The sequence below is a fragment of the Pleurodeles waltl genome, chromosome 1_2, assembly GCF_031143425.1.
Source record: "Pleurodeles waltl isolate 20211129_DDA chromosome 1_2, aPleWal1.hap1.20221129, whole genome shotgun sequence".
NCBI classification, from domain to species: domain Eukaryota; kingdom Metazoa; phylum Chordata; class Amphibia; order Caudata; family Salamandridae; genus Pleurodeles; species Pleurodeles waltl.
This window is the reverse complement of record NC_090437.1, coordinates 1,026,917,442-1,026,935,482: the sequence shown is the minus strand read 5'-3', so window position 1 is coordinate 1,026,935,482 and position 18,041 is coordinate 1,026,917,442. Positions and strand designations below refer to the sequence as shown.

General features: G+C 45.1%; 1 protein-coding gene across 1 annotated transcript in view; it reads right to left on the bottom strand.

Annotated features, from left to right (window-relative positions):
• Positions 1-18,041, bottom strand: part of TMEM156 (transmembrane protein 156) — a 146,104-nt gene that overhangs the window by 62,482 nt on the left and 65,581 nt on the right. The window lies entirely within an intron of this gene.

The window sequence follows — 18,041 nt, the reverse complement described above, 5'->3', positions numbered from 1 at the left end:
ATATTCATGAGGTTTGCGACCCCATTGTGAATCACAGACAGTGTCATTGACTCTGTTCTACATCTGGTTTTGCGATTTGAAAAAAACTGCAGTTGCAAGTCACAAAACTGGATCTTGGTACATGTGGCCCTGGAGGAATGGCGGTATGGCTTGGAAAGAGGTGCAGGCAATAATGATGTTTGATTTAAATCAGAGAAAATAATTCTAGTGCTGATGTGCGTGAACACACTCCGGAGGGGCATATTTTACAGATGGCGGCCTCAGCCCTCGAGCACCAGAAGATTGTTTTTTTTTTTTAAATAATGCATACGTTTTATTTCATAAAGTCGTGGACTTTGCATAATATATTGTATTCATATTTTGCAAAACAGCCCTTTTACCGTGTATTCATTAGTTTAAACGCAGAACTCAAATGCACATCTCTTTCGTAGGCAATCTTATTTTTGGTTGTACAATATGGCCCTGAGAATGTTAATTGTTGACAGAAACGCACCGTGATAGTAAACAGGACCAGTAAAAAGAAAAAGCATAAACAAACAAAACACACTCGGAAATAATTCTCACAATGTCTGCTGCTCCACTTTAAAAAACATGTTTGGTAAACGGAATTCTTGGCAAATTGCTAATCTTGGGTTAAATGTGTTCCAGATGACGCGTTTCGTTTCTCAGTCTATTTTAAGAGCTCCAGCCGAGTTACACCCATATCTCCGTTTTCGGTTAACCCAAGTTTCAAGTAGCAGCTTCAGGTAACGTTGTTTTTCACTCGAGGTGTTCTCCGCACCATACCGATCGGCCATGATCAAGCATCTCAAGCCTGCGAGTAGAAGGAGATGCCGTGCAGCATTTTGGTAGATTCTTATACAGATTCATCAGGAGAGACCGACATTATTGAAACACTTTTAAGGCATCAACCACCTTACGTAGCCCATAGTGACCACATAAGAATATACAAGTCTTGAGGTGACGTCGCCATTTTTCCTAGAAACATGCCCTGACTTCAGTGTGACTTCGGTCTGCATTGTAAAACATTCTAAATCTGTCTTTAACCTGCTTGTTTTTGCAATTAGAAAACCAGATCCTCCTGAAATACAGCATGAAAAGTGCGTGGGCACACCCACTTTTACATCTGCTTATTTACGATGTCACTAATAAACAAGGACAGGTGCAGGCTTTGCATAGCAGGAAAAAGTAATGAGGTGAAATCGAGGCAGAGATTTCCTAAACACTCTAAATCAGGATTCTCCAACAAGTAGCTCACGAGCTACTGGTAGCCCTCCAACTACTTGCAAGTAGCTCTCCTGTCTACAGCCCAGCTTTCTAAGTTATACGCTTTTGTTTGGTTGGATTAATCGATGGATAACAAAATTTACAGTGTATATCTGAAACGAAAATGTATTTTCAGAACTTATAAGCTAATGCTTGAGAAAAAAGATTGAACTTTAATAATGTATTTAAAGTTGATATTTAGGTGATAAATCATGTGATGATGGGGAAACTTGGGCCCATATTGATACTTTTTTTGCACCGCATCTGCGTCATTTTATGACGCAAAAGCGGTGCAAACTTACAAATTATAATTGTATTTTGTAAGTTTGCACCACTTTTGCGTCAAAAAAATTATGCTAATGCGGCACAAAAAAGTATGAATATGGGCCTTATTACTAACAGTAATACCTTTATGCACAAGGCACTGCAGCTGTGACTGTTATGTATTACCCATGTGAAGGCATTTCAAATTGACAAAGCTGTTTTGCATTACTGCTTGCAACCCTCCTGATGCACTGGTGTGATCACTGCTGGTAATCTTGCATAGGGTAACCACTAGTCTTGTCTTAAGTGGTCACCATTACAACACTAGTAGTAATAGCTCAGGATCAGTTTCATTAAACACAAGTGGTTCTCATAACTGACAAGGTTGGAGAACCCTGGTCTAAATAGCATATTCTGAGAAACTGTTAAACAAATGGCATTCTCAACAAGGGATTTTGAAACAGTTCAATAAGTCTCAGCCCCGGGTCTAGGAAGTTACTTTTACATACATTGAAAAGGTTGAAGAGAGTGAATCTTGTGTTGTGAAAAGGCAGGAGAGTTGTGAGTCTAGTGTTGCATTAGTATCTTGCTGGTTGAAAATTTGATCCAAAAATTGAGTTTAGGTGACATTTTAAAACTGCCAGATCAGTCCACAAACCTCTAAGTATCTCCCCCTCCACTTTATTAATGTCTGGTAATGTTGTGTTGACTGAAAACTTACAAAATGGGATTACAAGTTGCAGTGCTACAGCACCCGGTGTTCACACGTGGAGGAAATATGCATATATAATTAACTGGGGACAAATCCACCAGTTCCATCCACGGAAGATTTTGTCCAAAGTAAAAACTGTGACTTAGAGGTGCATAAACAGGAAACCCTTACCCTTTTCATACTGATATACAGGGGGTATAGTTGTGATCTCACAGGTGTTACCAAAACGTGTCTCCCACACACGTATGAGTAACACAAGTGTGGTACTGCTGCCCCTTAACACTGAGCTACATATAATGAGGGCCTAAGTGACTAGAAAAATCACATGAACTGTAGATGCTCTTCAAACACAGGTATCTTCTGCGAAATCTATGATATTCGACTAAATCCATATACCACAAAAGTAACCAGAAAAGTGATGTTTTCTTAGTGGTCACATGAGTAACCTTCTGGGGTCAAGATTGCTGCTATCAGTTTGAGCTAAATCCCTGGGAAGGATATTCATTCTTATCCAACAACTCTTTTGTCTTTCGTAGCGCTACTATTGAGAAAGTAAATTCTAGCAGTTGTAATCTGTCTCATCTGACTTCTGTGATGCTTCTTCCAACAGCATTTCTCTTGAGCATTGACACCCACTTACTTCCCTTTCTACCACGTATTGCTGTTTTTCAGTGGGGAATGGACAACTGCAATTAACACTATTACAAAAGCTTCTAAAACAGCCACATCCTAGACCTGATTCAGAAAGTTTGTTTCCTTGAATGTTGGAAAGTGGATTCTTGGTAAGGACAGGTAAGAACCTACACTTAGCAACAGGCCACTCCACCCCACCAGGTCCAATTAGGTCTCAATAAATTAATCCCACCTCAACCCTTGGTAGCTTGGCAACGAGCAGTTAGGCTTAATTTAGGAGACAAAAGTGTGTTAAGCATTCAGACATCACAAAGCAGTAATAAAATAAAAGTCAGGAAACAGTTTAAAAATTCACATCAAATTTATAAAATTAGGAACTATTTTTATCTTTAATTTGACACTAAAACGAATACAATTGGATAAGGCGAACCGGAGATACAAATTTTTAATGAATAACTGTTTTTCAGCGCATTGAAACAAATAGTGCCAATTGGGACATCTGGTTGCACATCGATCGGGGCTAAGTCAAAGTTTGAGGCCGACCACGATGGAGTCCTGCTCGGTTACAGCAAGAGGGAGGCCTCATTCAAAGTTTTACCTTCTGACTTAGTCTTTTTTTCAGAACAAGTTTCTTTACTGGGACTCAAGTCGGATCTGACCTCCCTGGAGCCTTCTTCGGATACGAGTCGCAGGAGACCTTGGTGACAAATTCTACCTCAAGACTTAGTCAATTATTTGTGATGGAAATCTTTGTCCAGGGACGAACTTGATATTAAAGCCAACTTCCCTGGAGCCCTCTTCAGATCCGCTGCTTGGGAAGCCTCGGTCAGCTTTTTACGTTCGGACTTTGTCTCTTTTTTGGAGCTTTTTCTCGCTGATGTCAGACGGCCCTCCACAGCAAGCCGATTTTGAGTCAATGTCATCTGACTGCCTTTCCACGAGCCCCCGGTGAAATTCTGGAAGTCTGGGGCTCCAGAGCTTTTCAGCGGGACAAACCTGCAAGTCAGGCCGGGTCGTGGTCAAAGTAAGCTGGCTTGACTCACAACGTCGGGTCGGTTCACTCATGGAGCTTTTTTCCCAAAAGTTCCCCAATATTCTCCAAACTTGTGGATCTTCTTCCAGAAGGTCTTTGAAGGTCTTTTAGGGGTCCACAACACACCCCAACGTTCCAGAAGTTCTGAGTTGCTCCTTAAAGGTTAGGACTCCAACTCCCAGAATGTACCTGGCACAAATCCAAAAATGACCACAAGCCACTGGTCAGTTCCTTCAGGGCTCGATGCAGGAGACTCTGGACAGCTATTTTCTACCTGTAGCAAACAGGGAGTCCCTTCTTTAAGCAGTAGAAGACAGACAAAATCATTTTAGTGGTGAATCCCAAGTGTGTAGCTGGTGCAGTCCTTCGCAGTGCAGTGTCCAGTTGCAGGTCAGGGGTCCAGCAGGGCAGTCATTCTTCTTGTCTTCTTCCTTGTAAGGATCAGAAGTGTGGGTGCAGCTCTGCCATATTTATTCTTCCTCATAGGGTAGAAAGCGGGGGGCAACTGTCTTATCACAGGCAGGCCTCATCCTCTTAGATGATCACTTCCTGGGAAGTGTGGCAAAAATCAATCCCAGGGAGCATCAGTCTCCAAAAATCCAAAATGGCAGAAATTCAATCTCAGAGGTTAGATCTGGCTGAGCCCACCCACTGGTGTGGCTAAAATTCCTTAGTACACCCCTTTCCTGCCCTCTCCTAATCTAATTAAAGGGGCACCTGGTTGACTGAGTTTGCAGGAAATGGGGGAGGGGAGGTCCAGAGCTGCCACAAATGTACTTCCCTCCTTTGAATACTTGTTTGGCTGCTCTCCCCCATCTTGTTCTGCCATCTGCTGAGGCAGATCTCCTCCCCCAGGCACTTCCTTTGTGTTCAGCCCAGGCCACTTCATAGCTCATCAAGGCAGCCTGGATAGGCTTTCAGAGGTTGGCCAATCACAGAAGGGCACTACAGTGCTGAAAATGGAAATTTTCAGTTAGAGTTTTAAAACGTTTCCTGAGTTAGTTATATTAAATTCAACAATGAGAAGTTGTTGGATTTATTTTAACAACCCGTTTGATATCAAACTTGAAATAGTTAGCTCATTTTGACACCTTATTACTTTAAAATTAAGTCTCCCAATGTTAGCCCATGGAGCCCATTCACTACAATGAGGGAAACAAATGTGGTTATTTTTCCATAACCAGGGCTTATAAAACATATTTTATGAAGTCCCCGCTAATAGTTACATAGCACCCAGCAAAAGGGGCACTTAGGGCACACCTTAGGGCTGACTTACATGTAAAAATAAGGTCGTTTAGGACTTTGGAAGTACTTTTAATTCCAAAGTCGAATTTGGGGTTAACTCTAATTTAAAACAGCCAGCAAGGCATGCCTGCTTTTAAAAAGACAGTGGGCACCACAGCAGTACTCTCCTTCCTTGTTATTAGACTGTCTCCAGCTCCTACGTCACTGTCCAGGTGTTCTCACCCTGGCTCATTCAGACACATATGTACTGCAAACTAGCACATGTTCAGCGCTAGGGATCTTGGTGCAAGGATTCTGACTTCACCATGAACAGCTGAATGTTTGGTCGAATGGACCGGTAGGCTTGCATTCACAAGATGCAGGTAAAAAGGCCTGCTCACTATAATCATTTACAAAACACGGTATGCTGTCACCACTGCACTATACACATTCAATCCGTGATAGGGACAGGAGTGCTTGTGTCAGTATTAGGGCACCCCTCCAGGTTTAGGACAAGGCTGGAACCTATCATAGTCAAAAAGTAGGCCTTCGCACACACACTAGATCAGTCTGCGGCGAGTCCAAAATCTAAAACCCAGGAACAAACATTCTCTCAGTTTAGGCATGAAGGGCAGTGGACATGTTAGACCTGGCAGCTTTTTGGTGTGTCTCCCCTGTCTTTTTGCCTTCTGACCCCCTGTTTTTATGGTGTACTGGACTCTGTTTTTGCTGGTTTATTGACTCTGCGCACTTTATAACTACTAATCAGTGCTAAAGTGCAAGTGCTCCCTATATAAATTTATAAATTGTACTGTTGATTGGTTTATCCATGATTGGCATTTATGATTTACTGGTAAGTCCCTAGTAAAGTGCACTGGAGGTGCCCAGGGCATGTAAATCAAATGCTGCTAGTGGGCCTGCAGCACTGATTGTGCCACCCACGATTAGCCCTGAAAACATGTGTCAGACCTGCCACTACAGACTCTGTGTGTGCAGCTTTAAACTGCCAATTCGACTTGGCAAGTGTACCCACTTGCCAGTACTAAACCTTCCCCTTTATTACATATAAGGCACCCCTAAGGTAGGCCTAGGTAGCCCCATGGGCAGGGTGCAGTGTATGTTAAAGATAGGACATGTACTGATATGTGTTACATGTCCTAACAGTTAAATACTGCTAAATTCAGTCCTCATTGTTGCATGGCCTATCTCTCTCATAGGTTAACATGGGGACTGCCTTTAAATAACTTTAAAGTGCAGATTCCCTTTGAGAACAGAGGAAATATGGAGTTTGGGGTTTCTGAACTCACAATTTAAAAACACATTGTTTAGTGAAGTTGTTTTTTAGATTGTTAGTTTGAAAATGCCACTTTTAGAAAATAGCCATTTTCTTGCTTAAACCATCCTGTGATGCTACCTGTTTGTGGATTCCCTGTCTGGGTCAGTTTGACAGTTGGGCTGTTTACACTTCTCCTCTAGACAGTGACACGAAGGGAGCTGGGGTGTAGCCTGCATATCCTGATGAGCCATCTGAGCTAGAATGGATGGAGGTGTGGTCACTTACACCTGAAAGGACTGTGCCTGCCCTCACACAATGCAGTCTTCAACCCCCTGGTGTGTGTCTGAGGCCTGACCTGTACAAGGAAGGATCATGCAAACAACTGAGACTTTCACGGGGCACGGCCGGCAGCCGATGAGGCTGCAAGCGTAACGCAGAGCTCCGGGGCTGGGATCGGGGCCCGGCCTTTAATATCACTGCATAAAGCTTACTATACCGCCAGATGGCAGCCGGAATCGATGCTGGCGGATAACGGGCAGCAGAAGAGATCGCAACCTTGGGGATCCCACCCCCGTAACAGTTGCTTTAAGGGATTCTCCTGTCGGACCAGGGGAAACAAAATGGCGGCCGCATCTACCGAAGCGGTCGACTGAGGGAGGAGCGGAGAGACGTGAGCCCGGAGCCTCCGTGGCGGCTGAAAGCGGGGTGTCGGGGCCTGGAGGGCTCGGAAGGAGCGCCCCCCCCCCCGGGCGGATCGGAGAAAGCCCGGTGAGTGTGGGGGCTCGAGCAGGGAGGGGTTGTGGACCCCCACCCGGGCACGGAGCGGAGAGCGGGCACCCGGGGGGCTGGTCGTTCGAGTCAGCTGGCCCGCGAGCCCTCCAGGGGAGACAAAACGCGCCTGCTGGAGGACGGGGGGCCCTCTCTTGACTGCTGGCCAGGCGCACTCCTGGCTGGAGAGCGGAAGGCTGTGAAGAAATGCCACCTCGGGGATCGCGAGGCGGGACCTCCTGGTCCCGGGGGCTCCGGTGGACGGAGGCCACGGAGACGCTCCTGACCCGGGCCCCCCCCCCCCCGGTCAGTGAATTTTTGGACCCAGAGTACCGCTATCGCAGGAAGAAGATAAATTGCATCCCCTGCCTACACGACGGATTGTATTTCATTGGAATCGGACAAGACCTGCCGCGTAGAGCTCACCAACCTGCTAGGGCGAGTACAAACTAACAAATGGAGAATAAACACCGAAGAACCAGGGAATCCCTAAGGTGCAATCTTGAGAACTGAGGTTGACCCACAGGTGGGCCATGAAAAATACACAACCCTGAACTTAGAGGCGCATGAACCGTGTGAACCTATTTCTGAGAGTCGATACCGCAGCACCTGTGCCGAAGGAGAGCGGGCCAGTGACGGTGCTCTGCGGCCCGGGCTCCCCTTCTCGTCCGGGTGTGTGATGAGGGGCCCAGAGTGGGGTGGGAGATTCTCACCACCCCCCGGTTGGGACCCGGCTGAGCGGGGCCGGGCGCCTCGGACCTCCTCGGTGGTTGGGGCATATAACTCATCCCTCCCAATTACAGCACTGAATGAAACATGGGGAAACCTAAAAAACGCGAAGATCACAGCCAAACGGAGGCTACAAATGCAAAACACCCCTCTCAACCCACTAACCTAGCCAGCACAGACAATCTGACTCCTCAAGAAACAACGCTGGACATGGTCCTCCTAGCCATTAAAGAATCCCGCGAAGCACTTGAAGAAAAAATCGACAAGCTATCGTCGGACCTCTCATTGTTGCAAGATGACCACCGTAAACTGAAAGAGAGAGTGGGGACGAATGAAAAATCTCTTTCCACAGTGTTCCTCGCACACCAAACAACAACTAAAGAAATAGCGCATATCACCTCTCGAATCAAAACATTAGAAACTAGAGCAGAAGATGCAGAAAATCGTGCTCGCAGGAACAACATCAGACTTATTGGGGTACCGGAAGGTTCGGAGTCCTCAGCAGACAGCATAGAATCCTTTTTGTAAAATTGGATTAGGAACACAGTGGCCTCCGAGGGCCTCTCGGCCTACTTCACAATAGAGAGAGCTCATAGGATACCCAGTAAGGCACCACCACTGGGAGCTAGAGCACACCCTATCATTGCAAAACTGCTGCATTACAAAGATAGAGACTATATACTCTCGCAATCACGGCTACTAGGCGAAACTCTATGTAATAACCAGCGGGTTAAGATCTTCCCTGACTTCACAAAAGAAACCCAGACACAAAGAGCCTCCTTTTTTTAACACAAACGTACGTTGTGAGAAGATGGGATAAAGTATGCAATGCTCTTCCCAGCCAAGCTCAGAATCGAATTTGAAGGGAAAACGCATTTCTTCTTATCGCCGCAGGCAGTAGGGGAGTGGCTGGATTCTATGAACATGTCCGCTTCGGCCCCTTCTCACAGATCCCCCGCAAACTGGGAAAGAAACGCAGCAGATCCTCCAGAAGGACTACGGAGGTGGCCCCCCCAAAACACCAATCCCTCAGGGAGATGCGGGATGCCGTGGTTGCAGCCGCTGCCATGAGCGGGGGGGCTAGCCCTGACCCTCGGGCCTCTGGCAGTCTCTCGGATCTTGATTCCAGCTGCGGGGGCTCATCGATATTTTCACGGAACACGACCACCAGCTTACCCAAAATAACACCTGGAACCTCCGAAGAAATGATATGATCTTACGTTAAACAGTCTAAACTGTCCGTGAGTACTTCAGTGAAAGTAATTAAACCTGACTGTGATCCCGGGATGGCTACCGCACCGGAAAATTGCTGAAAAATTAGCGTCAAAAGCGGATATTACTAAGAAAAAAAAAAACATGAAGTGGCCGGGCCCCGAGAGCGGCTCGGGCACGTGCTCTCGGCCCTGTCGCGCCACCCACCTATAGGATATTACAATAAGAATTTTCACTGTTTGGAAGGGAAGAGTTTCAGCAGCCGGTCCTGGGGTTGGGGAGTTGGGACAATTGTTCGTTCAGTTAGTTTTAGGGAAACTTCGTGCACTGAGTCCAAGAGTGATATTAGATTCTCGTTTCAGACACTCGATTAGTAGCTGCAACAGCAAATGGCCCTTAGGACCCTCCCATAATAATCCCCAACAACCATCAAACCTAAACTATGGCCTAAAAATATAAATTAATAACCTGGAATGTCAGGGGATTAAACATATAGCCAAGCGATACAAGGTGTATAACTACCTCAAACGGAGAGGTGCACACATAGCTATACTGCAAGAAACACACTTAATCGAGCAGGAGGTTATAGCATTAAAGAAAAGGTGGAGAGGCCAAATATTCGCTACCAACTATTCGGCATTTGCAAGAGGAGTTCTGGTATGGGTTCGCCCCGGCGTCCCATTCCAGGCCCTACACACAAACTTAGATAAAGACGGAAGGTATGTTATGATCACTGGTAGACTAGACGGGAGGGAAATAACCATAGGAGGCCTCTATGCCCCGAATCAGGATAAAAAAAATACTTTGACAGACTGTCCAGAGAACTAGCCCCAATTCTGACGAGCCCGAAAATCTTAGGTGGTGACTTTAATTGCATAGCTGATATTAATATGGATAGATCACACCCTCCCCTTTCACAAACACAAACTCTAAAAACTGCAAAAGCCTTTACAGAATGGCAACAACACTGGCAAATTAGAGATTGCTGGAGACACCTTAACCCACATAATAGAGACTACTCCTTTTATTCAACAATACATACCTTCATGTAAGACTTGCCACAGTTCTAGCGTCCCCGGAGATACAAGCTACGGTGATATCAGCCGAGTACTTGAGCCGTACTATCTCTGATCATAACCCTTTACTGGTTTCTCTGGCTTGGAACAGAGAGAACCCGGTGATTCCTACTTGGTGACTTAGAACAGAAGCTCTGGAGGACGAAGCCTTCAAACATTTCCTGCTCAATAGTATTAAGGACTATTTCACACTAAACACGGGAACAGCGTCCTCTAGATCAATTGAATGGGAATCCTTTAGAATAGTAACCAAAGGCAATTGTATTGGGGAAAGTGTAGGAGTCCGTAGATCTATCGAATCTGAACTTTAAAAACTTGAGGACTCCCTCAGAGACATTGAACGTAGGCTCCCCACTCACCCTGAACTAGCCCCCCTTCTACAAGAAAATAAAACGAAAATAACTGAAGGAAACACTAGACTATCCTGCTTCGACTATAAACATTACCTAAGTAGACAACACGCCGAAGGAGACAAGGCAAGTGCCCTTCTAGCATGGCTGGCCAAACCATCTAAACAGCAAACTATCATACTCGAAATAGAGAAAGGCCCAGCTGTCAGAGTACTTGGCCAAAAAGAGATTAACAATTGTTTTTTCGCATATTACTCCTCCCGATATGCAGCCCCCACCGACACAATCAATATCACCCAGATTAGGGAGTTAGAAGCACTTGATCTCCCCAAACTAGGAGTCGGAGATAGGGAAACTCTAGCTGCCCCCATAACAATAGCCGAAATCAAAACAGCAATTCAGGGCATGGCGAAGGGTAAAGTACCAGGAGCAGACAGACTTCCTTCAGAATTTTACCAATTATATCAGGACACACTAGCTCCAATACTCTGCACACTATACGCAGAAGCATGGCACAATAACAGCCTACCTCAATCTTCCAACGAGGCCATAATGATCCCCTTACTAAAACCAGAAAAAAAACCTACTGATGTTCGTGCATATCGACCACTATCTATGTTGAACCTAGACAACAAAATATTAAGTCGGATTCTAGCCAATAGACTCCTACCCTTCATGTCCTCATTGATTCACCAGGACCAGTAAGGTTTCATTCCACTACGCAGTACAGCACAAAACATTAGACGCTTAATCTCAGTGCTTCACTCAGTGCCTTCTACTTTACCTCAGGCAGCAATAATCTCTATAGATATAGAAAAAGCCTTTGATAGTCTAAGATGGGACTACCTAGAACAAGTTATGTTAAAGCTAGGTTTAGGGGACGGTTTCACACGTTGGACAAAACTATTATATACAAACCCCACAGCAAGAGTACGCACAGGCAGCATTATCTCCGAACCTTTCACAGTGGGAAGAGGAACAAGACAAGGCTGCCCACTCTCCCCTCTCTTATTCGCCATAGTGGTAGAACCCCTAGCACAAACAGCAAGATCCAAAAAGTATTTCGAGGGCATCCTAATCAATGATTGGATGCACCATATCGCCCTATATGCAGATGACATGCTACTTTTTCCTAGGAACCTAGTTATGGACCTACCAGGGGCGATAGAGATGCTAGAGAACTTCGGGACAGCCTCGAGACTTCGGATTAACTGGAGAAAATCCTCCATTTTCCCAGTGATCAAGGGTACCCCGAGACCTTATGACACTAGGGGTTTACCCTGGTCACCGAATACATTTAAATATTTCGGAGTCAATATTTATCACTCAATAGAAGATTTACTCGAGGGGAACATACACGGAGCAATCAGGGGAATTAAAGCTAGCATGCACTCCTGGAGCACAGTCTCGGGGAGAGTCGCTCTACTCAAAATGATAGTACTACCCAGGCTACTATATTATTTTTCTACACTCCCACTCATAATCCCGAAATCGATATTCAAGAACTTAGACTCCATAATTGCAAACTTTATATGGGGACCTAGCAGACACAGAATAGCACTCCACACTCTTCAAAGACCTACCAAGGAGGGAGGATTAGCCGCACCGAATATGGAGATCTACTATTGGGCGGGACAAGTACAATGGTTAATGAAGCTGATTAATGGACCCACAACAGCAGAAGATTCACAGATACCATTAAACTGTTCACTAGAAAAGATCTTTCGTATAGTACTAAACCCCAGAAAACCAAAAGATCCACTTCCGCTGGAGTGGGAAGCGGCTAGACACTGTTGGGATCAATACTTAAAACGCTTGCATACAAAGACCGCCTATGCAATGGAAGTTCTTTTGAAATCATTGAATCGCTTCCCAGGAAATCAAATCTCCAAACATGTTAACAAATTAGTTCCATACAATATAACGAAATTGGGTGATTTGTTTCTTAAAGGAAAACTTTGCTCATATGCAGAACTCCAAGATCAATTCACCCTCCCACCCGGATTATTCCTCACTCACAGTGCTCTTATTAAAACCATTCAAAAACTGTGGGGTGCAGGACTCTGCGAGCCCCCGATCCACGGGGGTTGCAGCCTCATTTGCTCTATTGGAGACCAGAGGGGGATAGTTTCAGGGATCTATAAATTTATACAGAACAGTACTTGCACTCCACTAAATAAACTCAAGGCTAAGTGGCAGACAGATCTTGGCACTACATTAGAAGATACCCAATGGGCCAGAATCACTTCTCATGTTTTGGCAATATCTAGGAATGCAAGATTTAAATTGATAAACTTGTTTATTTATCATAGAGCCTATCTAACACCTCAAATGATAAACAAAATATATAACACAAATAACACACGATGCCCGCGATGTGCCGAACTGGCAGCAGACCTAATGCACATGCTATGGAACTGACCCATATTAGCACATACTGGATAGAAGTATTCAGGAAAACAGCTGTCTGCACTGAAAAACCACTATCGCCAACCCCAATAGCAGCAATTTTAGGGGACTTCCCTCGCCCATCGACACATAAAATCTCAAACAAATTCATAGACCTGGCGCTGATACTTGTGAAGAGAGAGATAACTTCACACTGGAAGGCCCAGGTGGTCCGCTAGTAAATAGATGGCACGGTGCATTGGTAAAATGGGCCGAAACAGAGGGCACAGTGTTACTAAAGGAAGCATTACGGGGCCAAAGACCCAGAGACAATACCACACAATGGGACTCGTAGCTGGAAAATTTAAAGACTATCGATGCTTCATCCAAGGGGGAAGATGACTCAACTTCGGACTCGGCCCGGAACAGATAGTCATAAAAGCTGTATAAAATATCTAGGAACAATACCTTATATTAGGACTTTAGAGATATGTCGTAATTAGATCATTATTTGATGTACTTAGTGCACGATGGGGGGAGGGAGGGGTTGTGTAGTTCGGGAATATCTTAAGATGTTTGTTTTTTGTTATCTCCTTTACAAAAGCAATAAAAGATATATTTAAAAAAAAAAACTGACACTTTCCTTTGAAGTTTGCCATCTTCAAAGACAGAAAGGGGCATAAGTATTGGACCCAAAACCCCAGACTTTTAGAATCTTTCTGGAATCAAAAGGAACCTCTGCCAGGGAGAAGAGCTGAAGAGCTGGAAGAGGAGTACTGTCCCTTTGCTGTGCTGTTTTGCTGGATTGGCCTATAGTTGCAGCTTCTACCTTAAAAGGGAGCAATGGCTGAACTTTGCTGTGTATCCTGCTTGAGAAAGTTCTCCAAGGGCTTGTAGTAGAGCTTGCCTCCTGTTGGAAGTCTCAGGGACATCAAAGACTTCAGTTTCCTCGACATGCAGCACTGGGAACTATGTGCTCTGAGCTGTAAGATAACAAAAACCACTGCAATGCCGTCAATGAAGCCGCTGGCTCGCACCATAACCTGCCAACACCACAAGGAGCCACACTGCCCCGCTTCGCACAGCAACACTGGTATCACCAACGCCATCATTGGATGACTTCACCGAGCCGCTGCTCGCACTGCGACCTAAGGGCCCCGCACTCCCGCATCACCTGCTCACACCGCAGCCTAGGCTTCCCCGACGATGACGTTCCTGCTGACACCAGCGCCGCTGCATGCACCGTGGCCTGTGGACACTGCTTGTGAGGAACACGAAGCGCCATCCCGTCCCACACCGTAGTCCCGGCCCACCGACGGCAGCAAAATCGACTCCAGTGTCATCAACAGGTGTCCCTGTCTAAACCACAACCCGTAGACGCTGCACAGAGCTGTCCCTGCTGCACTGCCTAATTGGGCCTATCGACGACAGCACTTTAGCAATGCCTGCACCGTGACCTGGTGACACCACATGTTGCACTGCCCTGCTCCACACCGCAGCCCTTTTTTCACCGACGCTGTTGGATGCCGTCACCAAGCCGCTGCCTGCATCGTAACCTGTGGGCACCACATGTCGCATCATCCCGCTTCGCAACACAACCCCGACGCCATCCACGCCAGCGCTCCTGACTTCATCAGCCTGGAGTTCGATCTGCAACGCATGTGACTTCAAGGACCCGATGACCCCGCACCGACTCCGGCACGGACACTGCGGCGCCAGCGACGCTGCTCTCCGGAGCTCACCGCAAGGATCACGGCGCCCTGCAAATCCAAAGTTACTGTTTGCAGGTCTTCCCCACACCATAGCTGGCCCGTGACGCCACGGCCGGCCTGAACTGTTGGTTTTGTTGATTAAGACACCATGATAACCCCAGATGGAGCTATCAACTTCAAGGAACTGTATTTTTAAGTGAAATCTTGCAAAATTCATATCTTGATTCATTTTGGTCTTGTTTTATATAGATACATATTGGCTATTTTTCTAAAACTGGTGTGTTGTCCTTTTGTAGTGTTTTCACTGTGTTGCTGTGTGTTATGTGCAAATGCTTTACACATTGCTTCTGAGATAAGCCTGACTGCTTGTGTCAAGCTACCAAGGGGGTGAGCAGGGGTTATCTGAGCTGGGTATCGCCTTTATCCTGACTAGAGTGAGGGTCCCTACTTGGACAGGGTGCAAACTGATTGCCAACTAGAGACCCCAATTCTAACAGGACACAAAGGTACATCATGCAGGGGACATTCCCATCACAACAGTGAGTAATATAATAGAAGGTTCTGTTCTTACCTAAACTGATTCCATACAAGATTAAAGCTTTCTGTTAAAACTCAACCGGTGTCCTAATTCTACGAGCTGTGATCTTCCTGCCTCATGACACCTCTCACGATTTCTGATTTGCCTCCTGATCCGACTGTGCCATGCACTCAAAGTACTTCACCTTATGACTCACGACTTCACTCTGCTCTACAACCAGGCTATTCTGGGCATGTGCTCTCTTTTGGCACCTCTGGGAAATTTGGTATTACAGGATGGGGTGCAGACTCTGAATATGGCTCGAGCTGGCAACAAATTTGCACCAGCATGATCTAAAGGAGGTGTTACCTCATGTGAATCAGTGTGCTGCCCTTTGTAAATGAAGGAATCTTTTGCCCATTACAGATGTAGGCACAGACACAAAAAGGCCACCAAGAAGCACACTGTGCACCCCATAGTCAGTGTGTCTTTCAGGAGCGTTTCTTGGAAGCAGGGTTTGGAAGCTACAGGAACCCTATGCAGATGGGTGCAGTCACCCACTGTATCCACCTGCAGGAGAAAATCTGTGCCCTTTTCAGCAGGTCAGATTACTACTTGCAAAGTAAAAAGCAGACTGTTGACTTCCAACATCCGGGCCGCCATTCACTAATGCATTGTTCCCAGTGCAGGTTTGCACTAGAACTGGGAACAGCACATTTTCTGTGATACAGCACATTGTCCTGCTCTGTGCCCGGCCCACACATTTAAGGGTGCACCACGCAGAAAGTGGAACAGTGAACCATTGCTCTAACAAGGCCACTGATTGATAATGAGTATACTTCTGACCCCCAGGTTTGCCACAATCAGGCCACTACGGATTCTTGGCCCCCAGCTAAAAATTGTAATGTGCCTCCTGATGAAGACTGCGTTCCACCTACTAGTACTTGTGTATCGTGAATTCTAATCTTCTCATCCCTGTCAATTTGCTGTCCAGAGTCTACATGATCACAACATCTTTTTCCTACTTAAGAAAGGACTGTCCGATCTTTGGCTGAGTGGAAGGTTCCTTACCTTTAAATACATGTTTAAATCCACCTCCACCAGCATGTGACAGGTTATACCTCATGTATAAGCAACAAAATGATTGTAGGCACTATACTGTGAGGACAAAAATATCAAGGGTCAAATATCATCTGCAGTAATATCATCAGGTAAGATGTAGGGTAAGTATTAGGTCAGGATTAAGTCTACGGTCTGGTTCTCAGATGGGGTAAGATTCAGAGATAGGATTAGTTCTCAGGCAGAGTTTAAGGCTAGCTAAGGGTTAGGGCTGTATTTACAAAACATTATTTTATGTCATACAATATAAATGCAGATAATTGTATGGTAAAACCAATAGACCATACTAAAAAATGATATTTCTGTGCAATGTTTTTCCTATATTATTATTGCAGAACAATATGTTGGTGTTGGATATTGTGGTACAGAAGTGATCATAGTTCCCTCATCTAATGGTGAGGGGACAATTTTGGTCTATCTGCACCTACTGCTTATAGATATATTAGTATCCAGATAGGTACTGTCAGGAAGCAGCACTAGAGATATTAGTTACTGTTTATAACTTGGCAAGCACGAGGGACTCCAACCCACTCACACTGAGCCTATCCAAGGGACTAAAAAGCTAGGGGTTCCTGCAGTGTCGAAAATATCTGGACTGAGGCTTTACATGAGTGGAAAATACACTATGTGACAGCTTCAATAAAAAGAACTACATTTCCAAGCACACCATGAACTCCCACGCGGCAGCCATTTTGGTCACCTGGGAATAGCTTCCCTTGTGGCCCACACATCTTTGCAACTCTATTGTAATATAATGTTGCTGGAGCCACAAGCCTTGCCTTGATACACTGATCCAGAATTTATTTTGTTAAAGACCAGTTGCTTTCCTGGCTTGTAATGAAGTGAAGGTAGCAAAAATAAACTTTAAACTATGTGAACGTGTATTGGAACTCTTATGAGATTGTAAGTTTTTTGCATTCCACTTAAACGTTTCCTGTGATGAAAAAGGAAAAACTATTAAACCAGGACTATGTACTCATTTTATGTATAAATATAAGAGCAAAAGGTAGGAAAGTTCTTGTATGTTTCCACAAATTGTTAGAAAATGAATCACATAATATTTAACATTTGTTACATGAGCCAAGAACAAACTATAGTTCATCTTCCACAGAAAATGCAGAATTACAAGCTTCACACCAGAGTACAGCGAGTTGCTTTCAAAGAGATATTGCCAAGGTACCTAATTCACTATTTCACTTAAATGCAGAACTTTCATGTGACCGAAGATAACTAGTTGCCTTTGATATGCACTAAAGTCCGCAGATATCACTGAGCAGTAGAAACGATGAGAATGAGTGGTGGAGTCCAGGCTTTTTGTTATCTCCCTTACCCTGGTCACTTTTGCACACTTCTTTCACTGGCTCTCATCGGTCGTCCTTGTGGAGGTGGTGAGACATGGAAGTATGCATTGCTTCGTTGAATTCAGAGGACAAGGTTAATAGTTCAAGACAGCTACTAGGAAATCCTTGTTTTGTAAGCATCAGTTGTGGGTGTTCAACGACTTTAGCAGGTAACCCTAACCTAAGGTGCCCACAACTTATGCCTGTGATGAGATTTACTCACATCAGTGAGGAATTATTCTGTGTTCACACTGTGGGCTTTTGGGAGGTCCAACCCTGTCAAGAAATAGCCCTGTGCCATCTGACTGTAATGTTTTTAGCACCTTACTGTGTTGGCACTGTATAACTTTTTTTCTTTCCTCTTACTCTATATCCACACCAATGTCGAAGCTCTTACTTACTTCTTCCATAATGAAAACATC